Source organism: Phyllobates terribilis, unplaced genomic scaffold, assembly GCF_046119375.1.
Source record: "Phyllobates terribilis strain yellow unplaced genomic scaffold, ASM4611937v1 Scaffold_325__1_contigs__length_2139453, whole genome shotgun sequence".
Lineage (NCBI taxonomy): Eukaryota > Metazoa > Chordata > Amphibia > Anura > Dendrobatidae > Phyllobates > Phyllobates terribilis.
The window spans coordinates 421,974-443,197 of record NW_027363085.1 but is presented as its reverse complement, the minus strand read 5'-3'; the positions used below and the strand labels follow the sequence as shown (position 1 = coordinate 443,197).

General features: G+C 44.4%; 11 non-coding genes and 2 pseudogenes across 11 annotated transcripts; all 13 read right to left on the bottom strand.

Moving 5' to 3' along the window:
• Positions 1–479: 479 nt before the first annotated feature.
• On the bottom strand, positions 480–670 carry LOC141221315 (U2 spliceosomal RNA). The gene has a single exon (XR_012289351.1). It is a non-coding gene; the product is annotated as a U2 spliceosomal RNA (small nuclear RNA).
• Positions 671–1,785: 1,115 nt separating this feature from the next.
• On the bottom strand, positions 1,786–1,976 carry LOC141221314 (U2 spliceosomal RNA). The gene has a single exon (XR_012289350.1). It is a non-coding gene; the product is annotated as a U2 spliceosomal RNA (small nuclear RNA).
• A 1,118-nt stretch (positions 1,977–3,094) lies between these two features.
• Positions 3,095–3,285, bottom strand: LOC141221312 (U2 spliceosomal RNA). The gene has a single exon (XR_012289348.1). It is a non-coding gene; the product is annotated as a U2 spliceosomal RNA (small nuclear RNA).
• A 1,115-nt stretch (positions 3,286–4,400) lies between these two features.
• LOC141221560 (U2 spliceosomal RNA) lies at positions 4,401–4,594 on the bottom strand. The gene has a single exon (XR_012289587.1). It is a non-coding gene; the product is annotated as a U2 spliceosomal RNA (small nuclear RNA).
• Positions 4,595–5,412: 818 nt separating this feature from the next.
• LOC141221614 (U2 spliceosomal RNA) lies at positions 5,413–5,506 on the bottom strand (annotated as a pseudogene).
• Positions 5,507–6,621: 1,115 nt separating this feature from the next.
• On the bottom strand, positions 6,622–6,812 carry LOC141221311 (U2 spliceosomal RNA). Its single transcript, XR_012289347.1, has one exon. It is a non-coding gene; the product is annotated as a U2 spliceosomal RNA (small nuclear RNA).
• Positions 6,813–7,927: 1,115 nt separating this feature from the next.
• On the bottom strand, positions 7,928–8,118 carry LOC141221310 (U2 spliceosomal RNA). The gene has a single exon (XR_012289346.1). It is a non-coding gene; the product is annotated as a U2 spliceosomal RNA (small nuclear RNA).
• A 1,115-nt stretch (positions 8,119–9,233) lies between these two features.
• LOC141221309 (U2 spliceosomal RNA) lies at positions 9,234–9,424 on the bottom strand. Its single transcript, XR_012289345.1, has one exon. It is a non-coding gene; the product is annotated as a U2 spliceosomal RNA (small nuclear RNA).
• Positions 9,425–10,539: 1,115 nt separating this feature from the next.
• On the bottom strand, positions 10,540–10,730 carry LOC141221308 (U2 spliceosomal RNA). Its single transcript, XR_012289344.1, has one exon. It is a non-coding gene; the product is annotated as a U2 spliceosomal RNA (small nuclear RNA).
• A 1,115-nt stretch (positions 10,731–11,845) lies between these two features.
• On the bottom strand, positions 11,846–12,021 carry LOC141221569 (U2 spliceosomal RNA; annotated as a pseudogene).
• A 6,231-nt stretch (positions 12,022–18,252) lies between these two features.
• On the bottom strand, positions 18,253–18,443 carry LOC141221307 (U2 spliceosomal RNA). Its single transcript, XR_012289343.1, has one exon. It is a non-coding gene; the product is annotated as a U2 spliceosomal RNA (small nuclear RNA).
• Positions 18,444–19,558: 1,115 nt separating this feature from the next.
• LOC141221306 (U2 spliceosomal RNA) lies at positions 19,559–19,749 on the bottom strand. The gene has a single exon (XR_012289342.1). It is a non-coding gene; the product is annotated as a U2 spliceosomal RNA (small nuclear RNA).
• Positions 19,750–20,864: 1,115 nt separating this feature from the next.
• Positions 20,865–21,055, bottom strand: LOC141221305 (U2 spliceosomal RNA). The gene has a single exon (XR_012289341.1). It is a non-coding gene; the product is annotated as a U2 spliceosomal RNA (small nuclear RNA).
• Between the last annotated feature and the right edge of the window lie 169 nt (positions 21,056–21,224).

Here is a 21,224-nt window from a genome sequence, read left to right as displayed (position 1 = left end):
GGCATTGTAGCAAACCAAAAAAGAAATTTTAAGCGCAGCAGAGTAACCAGCGCACATACCTGTTAGCTCAGGTGAGTTTAAAAGGCTGCTGTTGATAACAAGGGCATTTGCTAAATAGATGGTGTGTGTGCAACAATATACTGAAAGGTCAATTATATTGTGCAGCTTATCTCACCACCTGTAGTTATTTAGGTGAAAGCTCCAAAATGCTTGCCTAATATGTCTGTTTATCCAAAAGGAAGTAAAAAGGGAGAGCTAGAAAGATAGCATTGCATCACATTACATGGCAATGCAATGCACAGTTGCTGAAGTTGAACCAAAATGAGCTTGTAATCTGGCTTCTGCAACTTTGAACATGAAAAATCCAATGAGGAGAAGAAAAGCAAAGCCAAAGAGTCCATCCCCAAATCCGACAAACAAGCAAAATGAACAAAAAACATTGAATTCAATTCTTTCTGATTTTAGAAACTGCATTAAAGAAGGGGTGCACCGGTCCTGGAGATACTGCAATACCAGGTCAATGCGTGGAGTGGACAGAGCAAGCTCTTTTTCCATCTCCCTGTTCTAAAAATCCATTTAATATATGGTCCCCAGATAGGGGACGTATCAGATATTAAACTGATAAGAACAGATACTACACTTGATCTTAGCCAAAAGGCCGAGAAGCGATAACCAGAATTGGTTTCAAACTACGGAGCCACCCAAGGATCCTGAAAAGTCCATTTGTGGAGATGAGCTCCTGGACTCCCGTTAAGAAGACATGTTGTCAACCTCTAGATCCCTTACATGCCTGCACTTTTCGGCTTGCTGCTGCTGCAATCCACGCGTTTTAGATCTGCATAACTCCACCTCTTTAAACACAGCACCTTCACCCCCTGCTGTTCCCACCCGCCTCAACACCGTTGGAAGGGCAGAGAACCAATTAAGGCGGGGGGTGGGGTGGAACGAGCAGCTGTCTACCCTTAGCAGGAGGGCTCCTGATTACATACCTCTCCTGCTGCTGCTGCTGCTGGCTGTCCAGCAGCAGACTGAAGGTGGCTGCTGCTGTGCACAGGTATATAAAGGCTCAGAGCCTATTATGACACGCGCAGCCAGCGTTCCATTGCCACATTCCATCTACTGCAGGCAGGATACCTGGCTGGCTGAATGTCGCTGAGAAGCTCACAGAGACCGCCATAAGCAACAGTTTAACAGAATGCCACAGACTAATCAACCAAACTTTTTGGGTTGGGTTCTCTTTTATAGTCTGCAGGCATTAAATGAAAGAAGTCAGTGTTCCAGCAGAAGGAGACAACGTTTCAGAAAAGGCATTGTAGCAAACCAAAAAAGAAATTTTAAGCGCAGCAGAGTAACCAGCGCACATACCTGTTAGCTCAGGTGAGTTTAAAAGGCTGCTGTTGATAACAAGGGCATTTGCTAAATAGATGGTGTGTGTGCAACAATATACTGAAAGGTCAATTATATTGTGCAGCTTATCTCACCACCTGTAGTTATTTAGGTGAAAGCTCCAAAATGCTTGCCTAATATGTCTGTTTATCCAAAAGGAAGTAAAAAGGGAGAGCTAGAAAGATAGCATTGCATCACATTACATGGCAATGCAATGCACAGTTGCTGAAGTTGAACCAAAATGAGCTTGTAATCTGGCTTCTGCAACTTTGAACATGAAAAATCCAATGAGGAGAAGAAAAGCAAAGCCAAAGAGTCCATCCCCAAATCCGACAAACAAGCAAAATGAACAAAAAACATTGAATTCAATTCTTTCTGATTTTAGAAACTGCATTAAAGAAGGGGTGCACCGGTCCTGGAGATACTGCAATACCAGGTCAATGCGTGGAGTGGACAGAGCAAGCTCTTTTTCCATCTCCCTGTTCTAAAAATCCATTTAATATATGGTCCCCAGATAGGGGACGTATCAGATATTAAACTGATAAGAACAGATACTACACTTGATCTTAGCCAAAAGGCCGAGAAGCGATAACCAGAATTGGTTTCAAACTACGGAGCCACCCAAGGATCCTGAAAAGTCCATTTGTGGAGATGAGCTCCTGGACTCCCGTTAAGAAGACATGTTGTCAACCTCTAGATCCCTTACATGCCTGCACTTTTCGGCTTGCTGCTGCTGCAATCCACGCATTTTAGATCTGCATAACTCCACCTCTTTAAACACAGCACCTTCACCCCCTGCTGTTCCCACCCGCCTCAACACCGTTGGAAGGGAGGAGAACCAATTAAGGCGGGGGGTGGGGTGGAACGAGCAGCTGTCTACCCTTAGCAGGAGGGCTCCTGATTACATACCTCTCCTGCTGCTGCTGCTGCTGCTGGCTGTCCAGCAGCAGACTGAAGGTGGCTGCTGCTGTGCACAGGTATATAAAGGCTCAGAGCCTATTATGACACGCGCAGCCAGCGTTCCATTGCCACATTCCATCTACTGCAGGCAGGATACCTGGCTGGCTGAATGTCGCTGAGAAGCTCACAGAGACCGCCATAAGCAACAGTTTAACAGAATGCCACAGACTAATCAACCAAACTTTTTGGGTTGGGTTCTCTTTTATAGTCTGCAGGCATTAAATGAAAGAAGTCAGTGTTCCAGCAGAAGGAGACAACGTTTCAGAAAAGGCATTGTAGCAAACCAAAAAAGAAATTTTAAGCGCAGCAGAGTAACCAGCGCACATACCTGTTAGCTCAGGTGAGTTTAAAAGGCTGCTGTTGATAACAAGGGCATTTGCTAAATAGATGGTGTGTGTGCAACAATATACTGAAAGGTCAATTATATTGTGCAGCTTATCTCACCACCTGTAGTTATTTAGGTGAAAGCTCCAAAATGCTTGCCTAATATGTCTGTTTATCCAAAAGGAAGTAAAAAGGGAGAGCTAGAAAGATAGCATTGCATCACATTACATGGCAATGCAATGCACAGTTGCTGAAGTTGAACCAAAATGAGCTTGTAATCTGGCTTCTGCAACTTTGAACATGAAAAATCCAATGAGGAGAAGAAAAGCAAAGCCAAAGAGTCCATCCCCAAATCCGACAAACAAGCAAAATGAACAAAAAACATTGAATTCAATTCTTTCTGATTTTAGAAACTGCATTAAAGAAGGGGTGCACCGGTCCTGGAGATACTGCAATACCAGGTCAATGCGTGGAGTGGACAGAGCAAGCTCTTTTTCCATCTCCCTGTTCTAAAAATCCATTTAATATATGGTCCCCAGATAGGGGACGTATCAGATATTAAACTGATAAGAACAGATACTACACTTGATCTTAGCCAAAAGGCCGAGAAGCGATAACCAGAATTGGTTTCAAACTACGGAGCCACCCAAGGATCCTGAAAAGTCCATTTGTGGAGATGAGCTCCTGGACTCCCGTTAAGAAGACATGTTGTCAACCTCTAGATCCCTTACATGCCTGCACTTTTCGGCTTGCTGCTGCTGCAATCCACGCGTTTTAGATCTGCATAACTCCACCTCTTTAAACACAGCACCTTCACCCCCTGCTGTTCCCACCCGCCTCAACACCGTTGGAAGGGAGGAGAACCAATTAAGGCGGGGGGTGGGGTGGAACGAGCAGCTGTCTACCCTTAGCAGGAGGGCTCCTGATTACATACCTCTCCTGCTGCTGCTGCTGCTGGCTGTCCAGCAGCAGACTGAAGGTGGCTGCTGCTGTGCACAGGTATATAAAGGCTCAGAGCCTATTATGACACGCGCAGCCAGCGTTCCATTGCCACATTCCATCTACTGCAGGCAGGATACCTGGCTGGCTGAATGTCGCTGAGAAGCTCACAGAGACCGCCATAAGCAACAGTTTAACAGAATGCCACAGACTAATCAACCAAACTTTTTGGGTTGGGTTCTCTTTTATAGTCTGCAGGCATTAAATGAAAGAAGTCAGTGTTCCAGCAGAAGGAGACAACGTTTCAGAAAAGGCATTGTAGCAAACCAAAAAAGAAATTTTAAGCGCAGCAGAGTAACCAGCGCACATACCTGTTAGCTCAGGTGAGTTTAAAAGGCTGCTGTTGATAACAAGGGCATTTGCTAAATAGATGGTGTGTGTGCAACAATATACTGAAAGGTCAATTATATTGTGCAGCTTATCTCACCACCTGTAGTTATTTAGGTGAAAGCTCCAAAATGCTTGCCTAATATGTCTGTTTATCCAAAAGGAAGTAAAAAGGGAGAGCTAGAAAGATAGCATTGCATCACATTACATGGCAATGCAATGCACAGTTGCTGAAGTTGAACCAAAATGAGCTTGTAATCTGGCTTCTGCAACTTTGAACATGAAAAATCCAATGAGGAGAAGAAAAGCAAAGCCAAAGAGTCCATCCCCAAATCCGACAAACAAGCAAAATGAACAAAAAACATTGAATTCAATTCTTTCTGATTTTAGAAACTGCATTAAAGAAGGGGTGCACCGGTCCTGGAGATACTGCAATACCAGGTCAATGCGTGGAGTGGACAGAGCAAGCTCTTTTTCCATCTCCCTGTTCTAAAAATCCATTTAATATATGGTCCCCAGATAGGGGACGTATCAGATATTAAACTGATAAGAACAGATTTTTTTGATTGAATATATCTTTTATTAGCACAAAAAATAAGTTAACAGACAGTGTACAGTGCCGCAGCCCAGTACACACAGAATTCTACATCATATTTACATAGCATGAGGATACGACGCACTAACTAGACACATCACACCCCTATGCTACACAAAACACTCAATCTGAAAGAAAAAGCATGTCAATCAATACAGTACGACGAACCGTGATAAGGGATGGGGATTGGGAAAAAGGGGATGGGGAGGGGAAAATCACAGGCCCGAAGCTTTATTGAAAGACAAGACAAATAAGGGGAGAGGGGGAGGAGGGGTTTAGTCCTCGTCCTCGTCCTCCGGACCGTCCATGATGGAATAGTCTCTGAGCAGGCTGTGGATCAGCCTGCGGCAGTCCTGGATGGACATCCTCTCCCTCCTCAAGATGAGCCGGTTCCTGGCGACCCAAACGGCATCCTTGAAGCAGTTCATAAGGCGCCAAGCCTCCTGGATGGCTCCGACGGTATGAACCCCAGGGAAGAGTCCGTAAAGCACAGAATGGTGCGATAGGCTCGCCCTGGGGACAGAGTTCCTCAGGTCGTCCTCAAGTGCAGTCAATAGGCGCTGTGCAAATCCGCAGTCCCAAAAAGTGTGCAAAGATGTTTCCTCCACGAAGGGGCACCTTGGGCAGTACCGGGTCTTGCACAGGTTCCGGGCATGCAAGAATGACCGGACGGGCAGTCCGCCCTGAATCGCCATCCACGACAAGTCCTTGTGCCCGTTGGTCAGCCTGTCAGACGACACATTTGTCCACACAGTCTCCAGCGTGTCCTGGTGAAGTCCTGTGATGTTCTCCACGTCATCCTTGGCTCTGATTAGCTTGTGGATAGTTTTGGGCTTCCACAAGTCGGGCTTGAGTCCCTCCAGTTGATAAGAACAGATACTACACTTGATCTTGGCCAAAAGGCCGAGAAGCGATAACCAGAATTGGTTTCAAACTACGGAGCCACCCAAGGATCCTGAAAAGTCCATTTGTGGAGATGAGCTCCTGGACTCCCGTTAAGAAGACATGTTGTCAACCTCTAGATCCCTTACATGCCTGCACTTTTCGGCTTGCTGCTGCTGCAATCCACGCGTTTTAGATCTGCATAACTCCACCTCTTTAAACACAGCACCTTCACCCCCTGCTGTTCCCACCCGCCTCAACACCGTTGGAAGGGAGGAGAACCAATTAAGGCGGGGGGTGGGGTGGAACGAGCAGCTGTCTACCCTTAGCAGGAGGGCTCCTGATTACATACCTCTCCTGCTGCTGCTGCTGCTGGCTGTCCAGCAGCAGACTGAAGGTGGCTGCTGCTGTGCACAGGTATATAAAGGCTCAGAGCCTATTATGACACGCGCAGCCAGCGTTCCATTGCCACATTCCATCTACTGCAGGCAGGATACCTGGCTGGCTGAATGTCGCTGAGAAGCTCACAGAGACCGCCATAAGCAACAGTTTAACAGAATGCCACAGACTAATCAACCAAACTTTTTGGGTTGGGTTCTCTTTTATAGTCTGCAGGCATTAAATGAAAGAAGTCAGTGTTCCAGCAGAAGGAGACAACGTTTCAGAAAAGGCATTGTAGCAAACCAAAAAAGAAATTTTAAGCGCAGCAGAGTAACCAGCGCACATACCTGTTAGCTCAGGTGAGTTTAAAAGGCTGCTGTTGATAACAAGGGCATTTGCTAAATAGATGGTGTGTGTGCAACAATATACTGAAAGGTCAATTATATTGTGCAGCTTATCTCACCACCTGTAGTTATTTAGGTGAAAGCTCCAAAATGCTTGCCTAATATGTCTGTTTATCCAAAAGGAAGTAAAAAGGGAGAGCTAGAAAGATAGCATTGCATCACATTACATGGCAATGCAATGCACAGTTGCTGAAGTTGAACCAAAATGAGCTTGTAATCTGGCTTCTGCAACTTTGAACATGAAAAATCCAATGAGGAGAAGAAAAGCAAAGCCAAAGAGTCCATCCCCAAATCCGACAAACAAGCAAAATGAACAAAAAACATTGAATTCAATTCTTTCTGATTTTAGAAACTGCATTAAAGAAGGGGTGCACCGGTCCTGGAGATACTGCAATACCAGGTCAATGCGTGGAGTGGACAGAGCAAGCTCTTTTTCCATCTCCCTGTTCTAAAAATCCATTTAATATATGGTCCCCAGATAGGGGACGTATCAGATATTAAACTGATAAGAACAGATACTACACTTGATCTTAGCCAAAAGGCCGAGAAGCGATAACCAGAATTGGTTTCAAACTACGGAGCCACCCAAGGATCCTGAAAAGTCCATTTGTGGAGATGAGCTCCTGGACTCCCGTTAAGAAGACATGTTGTCAACCTCTAGATCCCTTACATGCCTGCACTTTTCGGCTTGCTGCTGCTGCAATCCACGCGTTTTAGATCTGCATAACTCCACCTCTTTAAACACAGCACCTTCACCCCCTGCTGTTCCCACCCGCCTCAACACCGTTGGAAGGGAGGAGAACCAATTAAGGCGGGGGGTGGGGTGGAACGAGCAGCTGTCTACCCTTAGCAGGAGGGCTCCTGATTACATACCTCTCCTGCTGCTGCTGCTGCTGGCTGTCCATCAGCAGACTGAAGGTGGCTGCTGCTGTGCACAGGTATATAAAGGCTCAGAGCCTATTATGACACGCGCAGCCAGCGTTCCATTGCCACATTCCATCTACTGCAGGCAGGATACCTGGCTGGCTGAATGTCGCTGAGAAGCTCACAGAGACCGCCATAAGCAACAGTTTAACAGAATGCCACAGACTAATCAACCAAACTTTTTGGGTTGGGTTCTCTTTTATAGTCTGCAGGCATTAAATGAAAGAAGTCAGTGTTCCAGCAGAAGGAGACAACGTTTCAGAAAAGGCATTGTAGCAAACCAAAAAAGAAATTTTAAGCGCAGCAGAGTAACCAGCGCACATACCTGTTAGCTCAGGTGAGTTTAAAAGGCTGCTGTTGATAACAAGGGCATTTGCTGAATAGATGGTGTGTGTGCAACAATATACTGAAAGGTCAATTATATTGTGCAGCTTATCTCACCACCTGTAGTTATTTAGGTGAAAGCTCCAAAATGCTTGCCTAATATGTCTGTTTATCCAAAAGGAAGTAAAAAGGGAGAGCTAGAAAGATAGCATTGCATCACATTACATGGCAATGCAATGCACAGTTGCTGAAGTTGAACCAAAATGAGCTTGTAATCTGGCTTCTGCAACTTTGAACATGAAAAATCCAATGAGGAGAAGAAAAGCAAAGCCAAAGAGTCCATCCCCAAATCCGACAAACAAGCAAAATGAACAAAAAACATTGAATTCAATTCTTTCTGATTTTAGAAACTGCATTAAAGAAGGGGTGCACCGGTCCTGGAGATACTGCAATACCAGGTCAATGCGTGGAGTGGACAGAGCAAGCTCTTTTTCCATCTCCCTGTTCTAAAAATCCATTTAATATATGGTCCCCAGATAGGGGACGTATCAGATATTAAACTGATAAGAACAGATACTACACTTGATCTTAGCCAAAAGGCCGAGAAGCGATAACCAGAATTGGTTTCAAACTACGGAGCCACCCAAGGATCCTGAAAAGTCCATTTGTGGAGATGAGCTCCTGGACTCCCGTTAAGAAGACATGTTGTCAACCTCTAGATCCCTTACATGCCTGCACTTTTCGGCTTGCTGCTGCTGCAATCCACGCGTTTTAGATCTGCATAACTCCACCTCTTTAAACACAGCACCTTCACCCCCTGCTGTTCCCACCCGCCTCAACACCGTTGGAAGGGAGGAGAACCAATTAAGGCGGGGGGTGGGGTGGAACGAGCAGCTGTCTACCCTTAGCAGGAGGGCTCCTGATTACATACCTCTCCTGCTGCTGCTGCTGCTGGCTGTCCAGCAGCAGACTGAAGGTGGCTGCTGCTGTGCACAGGTATATAAAGGCTCAGAGCCTATTATGACACGCGCAGCCAGCGTTCCATTGCCACATTCCATCTACTGCAGGCAGGATACCTGGCTGGCTGAATGTCGCTGAGAAGCTCACAGAGACCGCCATAAGCAACAGTTTAACAGAATGCCACAGACTAATCAACCAAACTTTTTGGGTTGGGTTCTCTTTTATAGTCTGCAGGCATTAAATGAAAGAAGTCAGTGTTCCAGCAGAAGGAGACAACGTTTCAGAAAAGGCATTGTAGCAAACCAAAAAAGAAATTTTAAGCGCAGCAGAGTAACCAGCGCACATACCTGTTAGCTCAGGTGAGTTTAAAAGGCTGCTGTTGATAACAAGGGCATTTGCTGAATAGATGGTGTGTGTGCAACAATATACTGAAAGGTCAATTATATTGTGCAGCTTATCTCACCACCTGTAGTTATTTAGGTGAAAGCTCCAAAATGCTTGCCTAATATGTCTGTTTATCCAAAAGGAAGTAAAAAGGGAGAGCTAGAAAGATAGCATTGCATCACATTACATGGCAATGCAATGCACAGTTGCTGAAGTTGAACCAAAATGAGCTTGTAATCTGGCTTCTGCAACTTTGAACATGAAAAATCCAATGAGGAGAAGAAAAGCAAAGCCAAAGAGTCCATCCCCAAATCCGACAAACAAGCAAAATGAACAAAAAACATTGAATTCAATTCTTTCTGATTTTAGAAACTGCATTAAAGAAGGGGTGCACCGGTCCTGGAGATACTGCAATACCAGGTCAATGCGTGGAGTGGACAGAGCAAGCTCTTTTTCCATCTCCCTGTTCTAAAAATCCATTTAATATATGGTCCCCAGATAGGGGACGTATCAGATATTAAACTGATAAGAACAGATACTACACTTGATCTTAGCCAAAAGGCCGAGAAGCGATAACCAGAATTGGTTTCAAACTACGGAGCCACCCAAGGATCCTGAAAAGTCCATTTGTGGAGATGAGCTCCTGGACTCCCGTTAAGAAGACATGTTGTCAACCTCTAGATCCCTTACATGCCTGCACTTTTCGGCTTGCTGCTGCTGCAATCCACGCGTTTTAGATCTGCATAACTCCACCTCTTTAAACACAGCACCTTCACCCCCTGCTGTTCCCACCCGCCTCAACACCGTTGGAAGGGAGGAGAACCAATTAAGGCGGGGGGTGGGGTGGAACGAGCAGCTGTCTACCCTTAGCAGGAGGGCTCCTGATTACATACCTCTCCTGCTGCTGCTGCTGCTGGCTGTCCAGCAGCAGACTGAAGGTGGCTGCTGCTGTGCACAGGTATATAAAGGCTCAGAGCCTATTATGACACGCGCAGCCAGCGTTCCATTGCCACATTCCATCTACTGCAGGCAGGATACCTGGCTGGCTGAATGTCGCTGAGAAGCTCACAGAGACCGCCATAAGCAACAGTTTAACAGAATGCCACAGACTAATCAACCAAACTTTTTGGGTTGGGTTCTCTTTTATAGTCTGCAGGCATTAAATGAAAGAAGTCAGTGTTCCAGCAGAAGGAGACAACGTTTCAGAAAAGGCATTGTAGCAAACCAAAAAAGAAATTTTAAGCGCAGCAGAGTAACCAGCGCACATACCTGTTAGCTCAGGTGAGTTTAAAAGGCTGCTGTTGATAACAAGGGCATTTGCTAAATAGATGGTGTGTGTGCAACAATATACTGAAAGGTCAATTATATTGTGCAGCTTATCTCACCACCTGTAGTTATTTAGGTGAAAGCTCCAAAATGCTTGCCTAATATGTCTGTTTATCCAAAAGGAAGTAAAAAGGGAGAGCTAGAAAGATAGCATTGCATCACATTACATGGCAATGCAATGCACAGTTGCTGAAGTTGAACCAAAATGAGCTTGTAATCTGGCTTCTGCAACTTTGAACATGAAAAATCCAATGAGGAGAAGAAAAGCAAAGCCAAAGAGTCCATCCCCAAATCCGACAAACAAGCAAAATGAACAAAAAACATTGAATTCAATTCTTTCTGATTTTAGAAACTGCATTAAAGAAGGGGTGCACCGGTCCTGGAGATACTGCAATACCAGGTCAATGCGTGGAGTGGACAGAGCAAGCTCTTTTTCCATCTCCCTGTTCTAAAAATCCATTTAATATATGGTCCCCAGATAGGGGACGTATCAGATATTAAACTGATAAGAACAGATACTACACTTGATCTTAGCCAAAAGGCCGAGAAGCGATAACCAGAATTGGTTTCAAACTACGGAGCCACCCAAGGATCCTGAAAAGTCCATTTGTGGAGATGAGCTCCTGGACTCCCGTTAAGAAGACATGTTGTCAACCTCTAGATCCCTTACATGCCTGCACTTTTCGGCTTGCTGCTGCTGCAATCCACGCGTTTTAGATCTGCATAACTCCACCTCTTTAAACACAGCACCTTCACCCCCTGCTGTTCCCACCCGCCTCAACACCGTTGGAAGGGAGGAGAACCAATTAAGGCGGGGGGTGGGGTGGAACGAGCAGCTGTCTACCCTTAGCAGGAGGGCTCCTGATTACATACCTCTCATGCTGCTGCTGCTGCTGGCTGTCCAGCAGCAGACTGAAGGTGACTGCTGCTGTGCACAGGTATATAAAGGCTCAGAGCCTATTATGACACGCGCAGCCAGCGTTCCATTGCCACATTCCATCTACTGCAGGCAGGATACCTGGCTGGCTGAATGTCGCTGAGAAGCTCACAGAGACCGCCATAAGCAACAGTTTAACAGAATGCCACAGACTAATCAACCAAACTTTTTGGGTTGGGTTCTCTTTTATAGTCTGCAGGCATTAAATGAAAGAAGTCAGTGTTCCAGCAGAAGGAGACAACGTTTCAGAAAAGGCATTGTAGCAAACCAAAAAAGAAATTTTAAGCGCAGCAGAGTAACCAGCGCACATACCTGTTAGCTCAGGTGAGTTTAAAAGGCTGCTGTTGATAACAAGGGCATTTGCTAAATAGATGGTGTGTGTGCAACAATATACTGAAAGGTCAATTATATTGTGCAGCTTATCTCACCACCTGTAGTTATTTAGGTGAAAGCTCCAAAATGCTTGCCTAATATGTCTGTTTATCCAAAAGGAAGTAAAAAGGGAGAGCTAGAAAGATAGCATTGCATCACATTACATGGCAATGCAATGCACAGTTGCTGAAGTTGAACCAAAATGAGCTTGTAATCTGGCTTCTGCAACTTTGAACATGAAAAATCCAATGAGGAGAAGAAAAGCAAAGCCAAAGAGTCCATCCCCAAATCCGACAAACAAGCAAAATGAACAAAAAACATTGAATTCAATTCTTTCTGATTTTAGAAACTGCATTAAAGAAGGGGTGCACCGGTCCTGGAGATACTGCAATACCAGGTCAATGCGTGGAGTGGACAGAGCAAGCTCTTTTTCCATCTCCCTGTTCTAAAAATCCATTTAATATATGGTCCCCAGATAGGGGACGTATCAGATATTAAACTGATAAGAACAGATTTTGCGTTTATATTTAAAATATCGTAGTCTTTATCTTTTCTTCAGAGCTTTAAAATAACATCTTCCATAGGTGATAGTTCCATATACTCAGGGCTCTTTTCTTTCCAAGCTTCTTCATATCCATTAGGTAGTACATATAAATTTCACTTAATGCCAGTCTTATACAATCCTTGACTTCTATATAGTCTCTTTTAAACAACAATATGTTTCTGGTCTTCCATAGAGCACTTTTAACACAACTCAAAGTGCACCATAAAACTCTCTCTTTTTCTTTCGTCATGTTTGGTAAAATCCCATATAAAACCACTTCATGGCTTAAAAAATTAAGACCAGATAAAAATTTTAAAAGCTCACCACAGTCTTTCCACACTTGCTGTGCAAAATCACAATTCCAAATAAGGTGCATAGTAGTCTCATCATTATTGCACTGATGCCTCGGGCAGGTTTGTATAGTGCTAAGTCTTCTTTTATACTGGAAATCACGAGTCGGTAAACATTCCTGCACAATCATCCAAGCTAAGTCTTTATGTTGATTCATCAGGTAAGGTGCATTTGTTAAATTCCATATTTTAGTGACTCTGCTATATGAATAATGGCTTATGGGCGTCAAAGTTTCTTTCTTTTTTAATTGCTGCAGCAGCTTCCTTGCATTCTTCAATGTCTCCATCTCAAAAGAATCTAGGCCATATAATCTGATAACTTTCTCCAGGATGGCATATTGTTGTGGAGGTGATAACAACACTGGGCTTGTTAAAGAAATGGATATCCACTTTCGCCTCCTAAAAATGTGGCCAGCTGCATATCTTAAAAAATGTGCCCAAGGGCTTGAAGCAAACATATATTTAAAACAGAGGCTAAAAAACTTGGAGTATAAAAACAGTTTGACGTTGGGAACATCCTTACCACCAAGGTGGTGCATCTTGTACATTGTTTCTCTCTTCACCTTTTCGAACTTAGAGTTCCACACAAATTCAAACAGCATTCTCTGTAATCTTCTCGCTGTAAGGTCACTTGGGGGATAAACATAACTGAGATATAACATGACAGGAAGCAGAAGGGCCTTAATAATTAAAACTTTACCTTCGATTGTTAATTTTCTTAATTTCCAAAAGTCAATCTTCTTTTGTATTTTGTCCCTTACTCCATCCCAGCTCTTCATTCCATCATTCTGTCGATCAAAAATCACGCCCAGAATTTTAATCTTCTCTGACTGCATCGGGAGATCAGGGATGGACACATCCGCCCAATTGCCACGGACAAAACAATCACATTTCTCAATGTTTAACTTAAAACCTGAGGCTTCACAAAAAAAATTGGTCGTTCTTATAGCTCTCCTGAGAGCGGCAGGTGATGAACAAAAAATAGTAATATCATCCATGTAGCCCATTACCTTCACATCTCTTCCATGTCCTCCAGGGATAGGGACACCTTTAATCACTTTATCCTCTCGTAGCATAGATAAAAGAGGCTCTATTGCACATATAAATAGCACTGAGGACAAAGGGCAGCCTTGCTTCACACCTGAATGCAAAAACACTTCATTAGACAAAAATCCATTGATTAAAATTTTACTAAAAGAGTTCTTATATAAAAGTGCCACTTGCTTGATAAAAATTTCAGGGAAGCCCATTTTTTTTAAAACCAACCATAAAAAACAATGAGAGACACGATCAAAAGCCTTTTGAAAATCCAACGATAAAATTGCTAAGTCTTGCTTCCTGGATTGCTGGTACCATATGACATCGCGGATGGTATTGAGATGCTCCGCAACTCCTCTTCCTGGCACCCCACATACCTGGTCTTCATAAATAACTTTGGATAAAACTTTTTTAAAACGGTTCACTAAAATTTTGGACATCAACTTGTAATCAACATTCAACAGTGTGATTGGTCTCCAGTTTGCCAGATGGGATTTGGCTCCTTTTTTAAAAATCAGGGAGACCAGACCACTTCTCCAAGATATAGGCAGGATATCACACTTAAAAGCTTCTTTGATTACTAAAAACAAGTCGGGTTTTAAAAAATTCCAAAATTCACGATAAAATTCAACAGGCAAACCGTCAGAACCAGGGGTTTTCCCATAGGAAAAACTTTTGATAGCAGCATCTACTTCCGACAAGGTGACTTCAGTGCATAACAATTCTTGGTCTTCGCGGCTCAGACTATTTTTTAATGAATTAAGGGCATCTTCAGTAAAAGACTGGTCTATAGTTTTCTCATTAAAAAGCTGCTGATAAAACTGGTGAGCTTGGTTGAGCATACCTTCAGTTGTAGTTTCACCCTCTAATTCTGTTATCATTTCCTTAGCAGCAACTACTTTTTTAAAAAAAAATCTTGAGCACTTTTCATTTTTCTCCATCACTTCAATTTTTGAGTTATAAATTATTTCCTTACCCTTCGACTCTATACTCTTTTTAATTTCTTTTTTTGTTGCTTCAATTAAATCGTCCATTTCAAGTCCCACATCTCTTAGTTGATAACAGGTCTGCAATTTAGTAATAAGCCTTTTATGCCAAGCGGACTTTTCTCTTGCATTGGCTATGCTGACCTTGATAAAAAAACTTTTTATCTTCATCTTGCTGTATTCCCACCATTCTAGCAGAGTTAAAAATTTTTGTTGTTTTGTTCTTAAATAATTAAAAAACGCTTTAAAATCTGTTCTTACCTTAGGATCTTGTAACAATGTTGTATTTAGCCTCCAAACTCCTCTTGCCTTGACAAGCCCAGGTAATTCTAACTCTGATAGCAACATCTTATGATCTGAAAAAATGTTTGGGATTAAGACAACAGATTTGACATTCACATATTGGGACATGAAAATAAAATCAATACGAGATTTAGAAGAAGAGTTCTCCCAAGTATAACCGGGATCATTACTACGGATCTCTTTCCAGGAGTCTCTAAGAAAAAAATCAGTTAACAAATCCTTTAGTTGTTTCTCTGTTTTGTCTTTTTTAGGAACGGTGGAACTCCCGCTTCTCCCTTCACCAGGCAAGACACAATTGAAATCCCCACAGAACATCAGAGGCGATGAACCAGGTAGGTAATATTGCACATCTTCAAACAACTGATGTCTCTCTTCCTTCACCGGAGAAGCATAAATGTTCAAAAGTCTAAAGTCCACACCTTTAAAACTAATATTTAAGAAAAGAGCACGTCCAGAAGAAATGTCCACAAAAGAGTTGATTTTAAAGTCATGCGACCTAAACAGCACTCCAATGCCAGAGGAACGATTTTCATTATCTCCGGACCAGATAGAGGGCCCATGAGGCCAATCTTTTCTTAAATCTGCATAATTCATATCAAAGTCAATGTTACATTCTTGCAAACAAAAGACATCACAGTCCACTGTTGACAGGTAGGAAAACAAAGCAGCCCTTCTTGTAGAGCCCCTTATACTCCTCACATTGAGCGAGGCTACTTTAATTGATGAGGTCATGATAGGATAGTTCAGGTCACACTACTGTCAGAATCAGACATAAAGCCCACCGATGTTAACGGGCTCTGCACTTCTGAGTCCGAAAAAGAAATGTTTATAGGGTCTGAAGGCCTTGGCTCCTCAGGAGGGGCAGCGGGAGCCATTGGCTTGTATTGCAGAAGACTTGGTTTTAATGGACACTTCTTGGAAGTCTCCCTGGCCACATTCTCATCAGACCTATCATCTGTTTTCCTTTTCCTACGAGTTTCCAGCTCCATTGCTTCTTCCTCCGAGCTAAATGTCCCGATTTCAGCAGAGGGACTCCCCTCCACCACCATATCACCCGGATCAGAATCAGCAGCCCAGTCCTTAGATGAAGCTTCCCTCCTCTCAGGACGGACAGGTTTCTCAGCTGGAGGTTTCTGCATAGACGTGGGCTTATGCGCAGCAGGAATAGGAGAACTGGCAGGTTTTCCCTGTGCAGCAGGCACTGAAGTGCTTGTGGACCCGCCTACAGGGGGTTGTGTTCGCACAGTAGATACAGGAGCACTGGTGGGACCCCCCTTAGCAGCAGGAGCAGGAGGGTTGGTTGGCTTCCTCTGTGCAGCAGGTGCAGACGTACCACCTGATGTACTAGCAGGCTTGGTCTGTGGAGCAGGTACTGGAGAGCTAGAAGACTGCCCCCGCGCTGTAGACGCACCCGCAGGAGCAGGAACAGCAGAGGGTTGCCTCTGCCCCCCGGGAGCAGATGGAGGCACACGGGCAGGTTGCTTTGCCAGCGTTTCAGCATAGGTTTCCGCCTTTTTCTTCAAAGGACACTCCCGGAAGGAGTGACCTGGGACCCGGCAGATGTTGCACACCATCTCATTGGTACAGTCCATTGTGGCATGTCCATGCTTGTAGCACTTCTTACAGATTGCCACCTCCTCCTTGCAGTTCTCATAAGTGTGACCGAAACACATGCATTTCCGGCAGAAGAGGGGCATGTCCGGGTAGAAGAGGCGCCCCCGCTCCCTACCGATCAGGAAACTTGACGGAGGATGACGCTGACCACCAATGCCATTTGGATCTTCACAAAATTTAACAAAAAATTTATGCTTTCCCGTCCAGAGGTTTTCCTCATTCATGACCTTGTGGGAATACCGCAGTTCTGGGAAATAGTTTTGAAGAAAGCAAATAATATTAACTAAGGGAACATGAGGGTTGCTCATCTGAACCACGAGCGGCTTCTCTCCACCGGAGTAAAGGATGACAAAGGTGAGTCCTTTAAGATCCTCATCTGAAAGGTGCAGGTGAATCTGGCGGAAGAGGTTCTGGCACGCATACTCCGACTCCAGAGTCAAAGTGAAGGAACCGGGGCGATCTTGAAGGGCCAGGATGTCTTCCCTCTTTACTCCTAGGATCTCCAGCAGCACTCTCCTCACGAAAAACTTCAAGGTCATCTTCTCCTTGGATGCATCGTCCACTTCGATCTTGAAAGAGTTCTTGATGCGAAGGTCACCAGCTCTGGCATAGCGCACTGCGGCCGCTACTGCTGATGCCATCTTCAAAAGGTAGATAGGGTCGATCGCCTTCTTGGTTTCTTTGCGTATCTGCCCCCTAAAGCAGCATGAGGCTTAAGACGGCTTTTACACCGCCGATGCCTCAAGGCCAAGGGCACGATTGGCTTAGAATCCTTCTGGCAAGATGTGGTATCTTAGCCAAAAGGCCGAGAAGCGATAACCAGAATTGGTTTCAAACTACGGAGCCACCCAAGGATCCTGAAAAGTCCATTTGTGGAGATGAGCTCCTGGACTCCCGTTAAGAAGACATGTTGTCAACCTCTAGATCCCTTACATGCCTGCACTTTTCGGCTTGCTGCTGCTGCAATCCACGCGTTTTAGATCTGCATAACTCCACCTCTTTAAACACAGCACCTTCACCCCCTGCTGTTCCCACCCGCCTCAACACCGTTGGAAGGGAGGAGAACCAATTAAGGCGGGGGGTGGGGTGGAACGAGCAGCTGTCTACCCTTAGCAGGAGGGCTCCTGATTACATACCTCTCCTGCTGCTGCTGCTGCTGGCTGTCCAGCAGCAGACTGAAGGTGGCTGCTGCTGTGCACAGGTATATAAAGGCTCAGAGCCTATTATGACACGCGCAGCCAGCGTTCCATTGCCACATTCCATCTACTGCAGGCAGGATACCTGGCTGGCTGAATGTCGCTGAGAAGCTCACAGAGACCGCCATAAGCAACAGTTTAACAGAATGCCACAGACTAATCAACCAAACTTTTTGGGTTGGGTTCTCTTTTATAGTCTGCAGGCATTAAATGAAAGAAGTCAGTGTTCCAGCAGAAGGAGACAACGTTTCAGAAAAGGCATTGTAGCAAACCAAAAAAGAAATTTTAAGCGCAGCAGAGTAACCAGCGCACATACCTGTTAGCTCAGGTGAGTTTAAAAGGCTGCTGTTGATAACAAGGGCATTTGCTAAATAGATGGTGTGTGTGCAACAATATACTGAAAGGTCAATTATATTGTGCAGCTTATCTCACCACCTGTAGTTATTTAGGTGAAAGCTCCAAAATGCTTGCCTAATATGTCTGTTTATCCAAAAGGAAGTAAAAAGGGAGAGCTAGAAAGATAGCATTGCATCACATTACATGGCAATGCAATGCACAGTTGCTGAAGTTGAACCAAAATGAGCTTGTAATCTGGCTTCTGCAACTTTGAACATGAAAAATCCAATGAGGAGAAGAAAAGCAAAGCCAAAGAGTCCATCCCCAAATCCGACAAACAAGCAAAATGAACAAAAAACATTGAATTCAATTCTTTCTGATTTTAGAAACTGCATTAAAGAAGGGGTGCACCGGTCCTGGAGATACTGCAATACCAGGTCAATGCGTGGAGTGGACAGAGCAAGCTCTTTTTCCATCTCCCTGTTCTAAAAATCCATTTAATATATGGTCCCCAGATAGGGGACGTATCAGATATTAAACTGATAAGAACAGATACTACACTTGATCTTAGCCAAAAGGCCGAGAAGCGATAACCAGAATTGGTTTCAAACTACGGAGCCACCCAAGGATCCTGAAAAGTCCATTTGTGGAGATGAGCTCCTGGACTCCCGTTAAGAAGACATGTTCTCAACCTCTAGATCCCTTACATGCCTGCACTTTTCGGCTTGCTGCTGCTGCAATCCACGCGTTTTAGATCTGCATAACTCCACCTCTTTAAACACAGCACCTTCACCCCCTGCTGTTCCCACCCGCCTCAACACTGTTGGAAGGGAGGAGAACCAATTAAGGCGGGGGGTGGGGTGGAACGAGCAGCTGTCTACCCTTAGCAGGAGGGCTCCTGATTACATACCTCTCCTGCTGCTGCTGCTGCTGGCTGTCCAGCAGCAGACTGAAGGTGGCTGCTGCTGTGCACAGGTATATAAAGGCTCAGAGCCTATTATGACACGCGCAGCCAGCGTTCCATTGCCATATTCCATCTACTGCAGGCAGGATACCTGGCTGGCTGAATGTCGCTGAGAAGCTCACAGAGACCGCCATAAGCAACAGTTTAACAGAATGCCACAGACTAATCAACCAAACTTTTTGGGTTGGGTTCTCTTTTATAGTCTGCAGGCATTAAATGAAAGAAGTCAGTGTTCCAGCAGAAGGAGACAACGTTTCAGAAAAGGCATTGTAGCAAACCAAAAAAGAAATTTTAAGCGCAGCAGAGTAACCAGCGCACATACCTGTTAGCTCAGGTGAGTTTAAAAGGCTGCTGTTGATAACAAGGGCATTTGCTAAATAGATGGTGTGTGTGCAACAATATACTGAAAGGTCAATTATATTGTGCAGCTTATCTCACCACCTGTAGTTATTTAGGTGAAAGCTCCAAAATGCTTGCCTAATATGTCTGTTTATCCTAAAGGAAGTAAAAAGGGAGAGCTAGAAAGATAGCATTGCATCACATTACATGGCAATGCAATGCACAGTTGCTGAAGTTGAACCAAAATGAGCTTGTAATCTGGCTTCTGCAACTTTGAACATGAAAAATCCAATGAGGAGAAGAAAAGCAAAGCCAAAGAGTCCATCCCCAAATCCGACAAACAAGCAAAATGAACAAAAAACATTGAATTCAATTCTTTCTGATTTTAGAAACTGCATTAAAGAAGGGGTGCACCGGTCCTGGAGATACTGCAATACCAGGTCAATGCGTGGAGTGGACAGAGCAAGCTCTTTTTCCATCTCCCTGTTCTAAAAATCCATTTAATATATGGTCCCCAGATAGGGGACGTATCAGATATTAAACTGATAAGAACAGATACTACACTTGATCTTAGCCAAAAGGCCGAGAAGCGATAACCAGAATTGGTTTCAAACTACGGAGCCACCCAAGGATCCTGAAAAGTCCATTTGTGGAGATGAGCTCCTGGACTCCCGTTAAGAGGACATGTTGTCAACCTCTAGATCCCTTACATGCCTGCACTTTTCGGCTTGCTGCTGCTGCAATCCACGCGTTTTAGATCTGCATAACTCCACCTCTTTAAACACAGCACCTTCACCCCCTGCTGTTCCCACCCGCCTCAACACTGTTGGAAGGGAGGAGAACCAATTAAGGCGGGGGGTGGGGTGGAACGAGCAGCTGTCTACCCTTAGCAGGAGGGCTCCTGATTACATACCTCTCCTGCTGCTGCTGCTGCTGGCTGTCCAGCAGCAGACTGAAGGTGGCTGCTGCTGTGCACAGGTATATAAAGGCTCAGAGCCTATTATGACACGCGCAGCCAGCGTTCCATTGCCATATTCCATCTACTGCAGGCAGGATACCTGGCTGGCTGAATGTCGCTGAGAAGCTCACAGAGACCGCCATAAGCAACAGTTTAACAGAATGCCACAGACTAATCAACCAAACTTTTTGGGTTGGGTTCTCTTTTATAGTCTGCAGGCATTAAATGAAAGAAGTCAGTGTTCCAGCAGAAGGAGACAACGTTTCAGAAAAGGCATTGTAGCAAACCAAAAAAGAAATTTTAAGCGCAGCAGAGTAACCAGCGCACATACCTGTTAGCTCAGGTGAGTTTAAAAGGCTGCTGTTGATAACAAGGGCATTTGCTAAATAGATGGTGTGTGTGCAACAATATACTGAAAGGTCAATTATATTGTGCAGCTTATCTCACCACCTGTAGTTATTTAGGTGAAAGCTCCAAAATGCTTGCCTAATATGTCTGTTTATCCTAAAGGAAGTAAAAAGGGAGAGCTAGAAAGATAGCATTGCATCACATTACATGGCAATGCAATGCACAGTTGCTGAAGTTGAACCAAAATGAGCTTGTAATCTGGCTTCTGCAACTTTGAACATGAAAAATCCAATGAGGAGAAGAAAAGCAAAGCCAAAGAGTCCATCCCCAAATCCGACAAACAAGCAAAATGAACAAAAAACATTGAATTCAATTCTTTCTGATTTTAGAAACTGCATTAAAGAAGGGGTGCACCGGTCCTGGAGATACTGCAATACCAGGTCAATGCGTGGAGTGGACAGAGCAAGCTCTTTTTCCATCTCCCTGTTCTAAAAATCCATTTAATATATGGTCCCCAGATAGGGGACGTATCAGATATTAAACTGATAAGAACAGATACTACACTTGATCTTAGCCAAAAGGCCGAGAAGCGATAACCAGAATTGGTTTCAAACTACGGAGCCACCCAAGGATCCTGAAAAGTCCATTTGTGGAGATGAGCTCCTGGACTCCCGTTAAGAGGACATGTTGTCAACCTCTAGATCCCTTACATGCCTGCACTTTTCGGCTTGCTGCTGCTGCAATCCACGCGTTTTAGATCTGC